Source organism: Palaemon carinicauda, chromosome 1 (assembly GCF_036898095.1).
Source record: "Palaemon carinicauda isolate YSFRI2023 chromosome 1, ASM3689809v2, whole genome shotgun sequence".
NCBI lineage: Eukaryota > Metazoa > Arthropoda > Malacostraca > Decapoda > Palaemonidae > Palaemon > Palaemon carinicauda.
This window is the reverse complement of record NC_090725.1, coordinates 33,000,038-33,009,611: the sequence shown is the minus strand read 5'-3', so window position 1 is coordinate 33,009,611 and position 9,574 is coordinate 33,000,038.

The following is a 9,574-nucleotide window of genomic DNA, read 5'->3' as shown; positions in this document are numbered from 1 at the left end:
TGCCAACCTTGCTTTAGTGACAGATCACCCGCAGCCAAGAAACTTATCTTAGCCTAAGGGAGATCTAAGGGAAAAGGCCAGCAGTACTTGCCAGCTTCCAGAGCACCAAAGCAAGGAAGGCGTTGCTTCTCCCAAGGGAAGAACTTATCCTCCCCCGAGAACAGCAACAGGACTAGTCTGGTAGATCACAAAAGAAGGAATCATAACTACAGAAACCTTCGGTAGTGACCTAAGGGAGCTAAGCTCCCTTTGTATGTGTTAGGTCAGCGAGGGGGACTCTGCCCCAAGCCAGACAACACAGACTCAGACTAAAAACTCTGTTGTTCTGTCCCTCTTGAACCATAACTACAGGAACAGGAAGGTACAGTAACACCCTAGTATAGTTTTATCGAAAATAAATTCGGAAAAAACCACTTAGGGATAAGCCCAAGGCTTAAACAGAGGGAAAGGGATTGCATACCTTCTCCGAAGAAAAGAAAGCAACCGGGGAGTATGATAAAGTATACTAAGGCTCCATAAGCATTAGCCTAGGCACCAAGAGAATCGATTACCTAATTCACCGAAACTCACACGTATACAATCTTGGAAATATTCCACACAGTCTAAAATGTATAAAATATAGCCTAAAGCTTCAATAAAATTTTAATTACACACGGAAAAACCAAAATCATGCATGAAGTACTAGGACCAAACGACTAGGCTACATGGCCTAGCGTAGGCCAGAATGGCGAATACTTCGCCAAATAATACTAAGCACGAAAGGAAATCCTATGTAATGCTAAATAGCTAAAATTTATTAAAGCAAAACAACCAGGAATGTTGCTCTGACTAACTAATTTATACCTAGCGAGCGACAGTGTCCAGGACACCTCTGGTAGGCTACGGCTCTTGTATCAAAGATTAATCCTATTAATCACTCAAGATTTTACCAAGAGCCTACATTTATACATAACAGACACTATACTCAACTTATCAGAGGCCGACGAAGACGAAGAAGCCATGAAAAGTCTAATAAGTCCAAGATTTGCAAGAAAAACAGGAAAAAACACCGAGTTGTTAAGCTACGCAAAAAGGAATACAGATGGCGCCAGGATTGGCGCCAGGCACGCATACGAATCGGGGGATAGGGAAGCCTTGGGAGTGGCTCCCCCTTTTTCTTTCCCGAATTCGTATCTCGTCAATCTCCTCCTACGAGACGAAATCTCTGTCCAGGATGTAGATTGCCATGTGACGTGTCTAGAATACGTCCTCTGATATGTCGCGATATCCCTTTCACGAGGGATACTCGCTCCAGGAGTTAGAATTCTGGTACCTTAAGGTAAATTCTCTGGGAATATCACCGTAGTTGTAATATACCCTAGGAAGCTACCCTATAGGAACTTCCATCAGGACGACATGGCTTGAGCCCAAAAATATATATATATATATATATATATATATATATATATATATATATATATATATATATATATATATATATATATATATATATATATATATATATATATATATATATATATTTCTATTTGAACACGATGTTGTGTTGATATTTATCCATATTGACTCATTAGGGGTAATTTGAATGAATTACTACCAATTGTGTCACGTGGTGGCCCGGGGAAATCTGGTAAAACTCGCGGGTAAAGAGACTGATGTCTCACCAGGTAAATCCTCGGACAGCTAGATTAGTGTCAGGTACAGATTTCCTTTTATGGGCTCTCGTGGCATGGTTGGTTTAGACCTGGCCTCTCATTAGAAGGGGCTAGCGTTCGATCCCAAGTATGAGGTAGAAATTTATTTTTATTTGAACACGATGTTGTGTTGATATTTATCCATATTGACTCATTAGGGGTAATTTGAATGAATTACTACCAATTGTGTCACGTGGTGGCCCGGGGAAATCTGGTAAAACTCGCTGGTAAAGATACTGATGTCTCACCAGGTAAATCCTCGGACAGCTAGATTAGTGTCAGGTTCAGATTTCCTTTTATGGGCTCTCGTGGCATGGTTGGTTTCGACCTGGCCTTTCATTAGAAGGGGCTAGCGTTCGATCCCAAGCATGAGGTAGAAATTTATTTCTATTTGAACACGATGTTGTGTTGATATTTATCCATATATATATATATATATATATATATATATATATATATATATATATATATATATATATATATATATATATATATATATATATATATATATATATATATATATATATATATATATATATATATATATAAAAGTATACATTTACAATATACGATTTCATGTTAATCTAATTTACTGAATATGTTAAGAAATAATGAATATGATCACGTTTTTGTAATATTTTTATAGAATTTCAAAGTCTTTCGATAGTCTTTTACAGCTTTAGCAAATGTTACATGTATATGATAAATCATATAAGTGAAATAGTGTAAAAAGAAAAGTATCAACAGCTTGCTATATACTTCATACACAGTATATACATATATATATATATATATATATATATATATATATATATATATATATATATATATATATATATATATATATATATATATATGTATATATATATATATATATATATATATATACATATATATATATATATATATATACATATATATATATATATATATATATATATATATATATATATATATATATATATATATATATATATATATATATATGTATATATATATATATGTATATATATATATATATATATATATATATATATATATATATATATATATATATATATATATATATATATATATATATATATATATATCCAGAGAGAGAGAGAGAGAGAGAGAGAGAGAGAGAGAGAGAGATCTATGAGTGATTATTTACCTGTTTGTGAATTTGCATTAGAATATTGACAGATAGACAGTCGTTAACAACAAGGCCAAAGATTATTGAGATAAGTAACTGACAGGACTCCTCTTCTCAGCTGGGAGCGTAGTGATTATCCATATAATCCTCTTAAGGGCGTTGTTCACTCAAACCAAAAGTAAACTGATAGGAAACGGGAAATACGAGAAAATTTCTGCCGATGTATCACTGATAGTATCGTACATTGAATATTCCTTTTATCTCCTTTAACTAAACATATATATGGACCTTTTTTATTAATACAATGGAAAAACCTTCGGTAAAATTATATTGAGGTGCTGAGATAGTTGTTTTTCATTTCCCGCCATTGTTAATGGTTTAATCGACAAGAAACCATATCTGGTCATACCGCAGAATGGGCACAATCGTCTGAGCGACCAGATATGGTCATTCCGCAGTGAAGTGGTTAATGAAGGAACTGGAGCTGAGGCTGGACCTAGTTCTGAACCTAGGTATATTTCAGAAGGTTCAGAAATTGATTGCCTTTGTTTTATCATGGGGAACACGAACCCTTCATTTCATGATTTTCTTGCCCTAGCCGTTAGAAAAAAGATTTGGGATCTCAGAAGGCAATATAGAATTCTTAGAAGAATACAAGTCTAAGTCAAATAGAAGACAATATGAGTCTTCTTGGAAAAAGTGGATAGCGTTCATGAAAGCAAAAGGACCGAAAGAAATTTCAATGAACTTTTGTCTGTCCTTCTTTGTCCACCTTCATAATCAAGGTATGGCGGCCAACACGATAACTACGTGCAAGTCAAACTTAACTACATCTCTTCTATGTGCCTTTCAAGTGGATCTGGCGAATGAAATCTTTAATAAGATTCCAAAGGCATGTGCAAAGCTTAGGCCTGCAGCACCACCAAAGCCCATCTCTTGGTCTTTGGACAAGGTCCTACATTAGGCCTCATCGGTGAACAATGAAGATTGTTCCCTTAAGGATCTAAGCCGAAAGGTTATCTTTCTATTCGCTATAGCCTCCGGGGCTAGAGTTAGTGAAATAGTGGCCCTATCTACAGATGAGGGCCACATTCAGTTCACAGAAGAGGGAGAACTGAATCTTTTCCCTGGTCGAACCTTTCTTGTTAAGAAAGAGCTACCCACTAAGAGGTGGGGTCCCTGGAGAATCTGCCCTCTGAAGGAAAATGTCTCTCCATGTCCTGTAGAGTGTCTAAAGGGAGGACAGCTCTTTAAAGGAGAAACCTCTGGATCAAACTTATCCTGAAACAACTGAGGGCGAAGCTCACCTACTTCATTCGCAGAGCGGATCCTGACAGTACTCCCGCAGGTCATGATCCGAGAAAAATTGCTTCATCACTGAACTTTTTTTAATATATGGACTTCGTGCAACTTCGTTCATATACTGGATGAAAATCATCCAGAGTGTTTTACAAACACTATGCTAAGCAGGCCCATGAACTTAAGCATTATGTGGTTGCGGCAGGTAGTGTTTTAGAACCTGCCGTTTCAATTCTGTGATGAACAGCTAATTGACTGGGAGTGTAAATTAAAGGGAGCAGGGGTCATCACTTTTAGGGTGACCTCCTTTAAATGAGTGTTACCATGGTGATACTGATTCTGTTCAAAATCCAAGGTGTGCAATTATACAAATAGCACTAGTGCCGTGTGTACGTAGTACACAGTGTTGATAGAATTTAACCGGTACAGAGATCATGAGGAGAAATTTTACTATAAAATTTTTTTTCTTTAATCTGAGCGTGGCACTCATCATTTCTTTTCCTTTCAAGAAAGAAATATAGTCTCTGTATTCATTACGTGTATAATTCCATTGTCATGCTACATTCGTTTTACTGGTTAACTCATTTAGTCATTTATTAGGTATAAATGTCTATCAGATTGTATTACGTCCGAATTCCCCGAACAATTGCATGTATAAAATGCCATAGTTCTTTGACTTACTAATGTAAGTATTCTTCATATAGTTGTATGTTCACAAACAATAGATATAAGAGACACTGATATGGATTCGGTAATGTATACAAACTATGAGACTGTTTGTATATTCGGTGTATACTTATGTTTGTTCATAAAATATATGTTAACCTTGAGACCCCTTTTCTACTGTCTAGAATGACTCTTCCCTGTAGGGGGTAGGAAGCACTTACATCGTTTATGATTGGTGATGATGACGGATAACGGTTACGTCATTTGTCTCAGAAATGTTGTCCCAAGGTTCAGGCACTGATGAAAATCCACAGATACACTAATACTCGGTATGCTTCCCTCAGGACGATATGGCTTGAGCCCAAAAAACGGATTTTGAAGCGAAGCGAAAAATCTATTTTTGGTTGAGATGGCCATGTCGTCCTGATGGACCCACCCATCTTTTCTAAAAGAAAAGATCTTCACAGTATCCCTCTCGAAGTTCTGTATCTGTAGCACCATGCTCAATGCTACAAGGAATGTCCGCCATCTTGGAAATGACGCTGTTGTCATATTCAATAGTAGTACGAGAACGGGGGAAAACTTGATACGGCTCCCCTTCAATTCTACCATTCCCACCTAGAAGCGTAAACGCTATCAGGGGTGCAGCTTGCTATGGGGCGTGTCAAGAATACGTCCTCTGATATTATGTGATATAATTGAGAGAAAATTTAAGGATATTCGCACCAGGAGTTAGAATTCTGGATACCTAAAGGTAAAATTCTCTGGGAATATCACTTATATTTCTTAAACTAACAATTTTCATATTAATAGATACCTAGAGGTAGGAACTCTTCAAGAAATATTTCATGAAACTTCAATTATTACACTTACTATACACATATTTTGAAATAACATAAGTCATTCTTGAGGGGATGGGTAATTCTGGAAGTATAATTCGAATATTTCGAATGATAATAATGATAATATATAAGGCTTAATAGAGAATAGAGAATATTTGAAGTGAGTATTTGCATGTTAATCGTGCTTAATCTCCTTTTCTATACATTGATAATATGTTTTTTGAAATAAAACCCATTCTCGGGCAGTAATCACCCTATGTCTTTCTTAATTGATAAGCATTAAGGTCAAATTGATGTAATACCTACTTATGTAGTTTAAAATATCCTTGTTAGTATTCCTTCAAACATTTCAGAAACATCAGAGAGAAGAATAGCAGCTCCATATATATATATATATATATATATATATATATATATATATATATATATATATATATATATATATATATATATATACATATATATATATATATATATATATATATATATATATATATATATATATATATATATATATATATATATATATATATATATATATATATATATATATATGTATATATATATATATATATATATATATATATATATATATATATATATATATATATTTATATATATATATATATACATATATATATATATATATATATATATATATATATATATATATATATATATATATATATATATATATATATATATATATGGAAATGGAAGGTTGTTAAAAGGAGAGGAGGCAAGAAAAAGGTGTGCGGAATATTTTGAAAGTTTACTGAATGTTGAGGATAATAGGGAGGCAGATATAATTGCTGTTGCAGGTGTTGAGGTGCCAGTGATAGGAGATGAGAATGAGAGAGAGATTACAATAGAGGAAGTGAGGAGAGCACTAGATGAAACGAGAATAGGAAAAGCATCTGGTATGGATGGTGTGAAAGCTGAGATGTTGAAGGAAGGGGGTGTGACTGTACTTGAATGGTTGGTGAGATTGTTTAATATGTGTTTTGTGTTGTCAATGGTACCAGTAGATTGGGTTTGTGCATGTATTGTACCACTATATAAGGGTAAGGGAGATGTACATGAGTGTTGTAATTCAAGAGGTATCAGTTTGTTGACTGTAGTTGGAAAAGTGTATGGTAGAGTTTGATTAATAGGATTAAGGATAAAACAGAGAATGCAATCTTGGAAGTACAGGGTGGTTTTAGAAGAGGTAGGGGTAGTATGAATCAGATTTTTACAGTTAGGCAGATATGCGCGAAATATTTAGCAAAAGGTAAGGAGGTGTATGTTGCGTTTATGGATCTGGAGAAAGCATATGATAGAGTTGATAGGGAAGCAATGTGGAATGTGATGAGGTTATATGGAGTTGGTGGAAGGTTGTTGCAAGCAGTGAAAAGTTTCTACAAAGGTAGTAAAGCATGTGTTAGAATAGGAAATGAAGTGAGCGATTGGTTTCCGGTGACAGTGGGGCTAAGACAGGGATGTGTGATGTCGCCGTGGTTGTTTAACTTCTATGTTGATGGAGTGGTGAGAGAGGTGAATGCTCGAGTGCTTGGACGAGGATTAAAACTGGTAGGCGAGAATGACCATGAATGGGAGGTAAATCAGTTGTTGTTTGCGGATGATACTGTACTGGTTGCAGACACAGAAGAGAAGCTTAACCGACTAGTGACAGAATTTGGGAGGGTGTGTGAGAGAAGGAAGTTGAGAGTTAATGTGGGTAAGAGTAAGGTTATGAGATGTACGAGAAGGGAAGGTGGTGCAAGGTTGAAAGTCATGTTGAATGGAGAGTTACTTGAGGAGGTGGATCAGTTTAAGTACTTGGGGTCTGTTGTTGCAGCAAATGGTGGAGTGGAAGCAGATGTACGTTAGAGAGTGAATGAAGGTTGCAAAGTGTTAGGGGCAGTTAAGGGAGTAGTAAAAAATAGAGGGTTGGGCATGAATGTAAAGAGAGTTATATATGAAAAAGTGACTGTACCAACTGTGATGTATGGATCGGAGTAGTGGGGAATGAAAGTAATGGAAAGACAGAAATTGAATGTGTTTGAGATGAAGTGTCTAAGGAGTATGGCTCGTGTATCTCGAGTAGATAGGGTTAGGAATGAAGTAATGAGGATGAGAACGGGTGAAAGAAATGAGTTAGCAGCTAGAGTGGATATGAATGTGTTGAGGTGGTTTGGCCATGTTGAGAGAATGGAAAATGGCTGTCTGCTAAAGAAAGTGATGAATGCAAGAGTTGATGGGAGAAGTACAAGAGGAAGGCCAAGGTTTGGGTGGATGGATGGAGTGAAGAAAGCTATGGGTGATAGGAGGATAGATGTGAGAGAGGCAAAAGAGCGTGCTAGAAATAGGAATGAATGGCGAGCGATTGTGACGCAGTTCCGGTAGGCCCTGCTGCTTCCTCCGGTGCCTTAGATGAACGCGGAGGTAGCAGCAGTAGGGGATTCAGCATTAAGAAGCTTCATCTGTGGTGGATAACGGGGGAGGGTGGCCTGTGGCGCCCAAGCAGTACCAGCTGGACTCGGTTGAGTCCCTTGTCAGGCTGGGAGGAACGTAGAGAGTAGAGGTCCCCTTTTTTTGTTTCAATTGTTGATGTCGGCTACCCCCCAAAATTGAGGGGAAGTGCCTTTGGTATATATATATATATATATATAAATATATATATATATATATATATATATATATATATATATATATATATATATATATAATACAGTATATATATATATATATATATATGTATATATATATATATATATATATATATATATATATATATATATATATATATATATATAGAGAGAGAGAGAGAGAGAGAGAGAGAGAGAGAGAGAGAGAGAGAGAGAGAGAGAGAGAGAGAGAGAGAGAGAGAGAGAGAGAGATAAATAAATATATATATATATATATATATATATATATATATATATATATATATATATATCTATATATATATATATATATATATATATATATATATATATGTATATATATATATATATATATATATATATATATATATATATGTGTGTGTGTATAAATACATATATATATATATATATATATATATATATATATATATATATATATATATATATATATATATATATATATATATATATATATATATATATATATATATATATATATATATATATATATATTTATGTGTGTGTGTGTTTGTGTATATATACATTTATATATATATATATATATATATATATATATATATATATATATATATATATATAAATATATATACATATATATGTTTTTATATATATATATGTATATATATATGAATGTATATATATATATATATATATATATATATGTATAAATATATATGTATATACATATATATATATATATATATATATATATATATATATATATATATATATATATATATATATGTATAAATATATATGTATATACATATATATATATATATATATATATATATATATATATATATATATATATATACTGTATATATATATATAAATATATATATATATATATATATATATATATATATATATATATATATAAATATATATATATATATATATATATATATATATATATATATATATTTATATGTATATACATATATATATATATATATATATATATATATATATACAAATAAATATATATATATATATATATATATATATATATATATATAAATATATATATATATATATATATATATATATATATATATATATATATATATATATATATATATTTATATATACATACATACATATATATGTATATATATATATATATATATATATATATATATATATATATATATATTTATATATATACATATATATATATATATATATATATATATATATATATATGTATATATATATATATATATATATATATATATATATATATATATGTATATATATATATATATA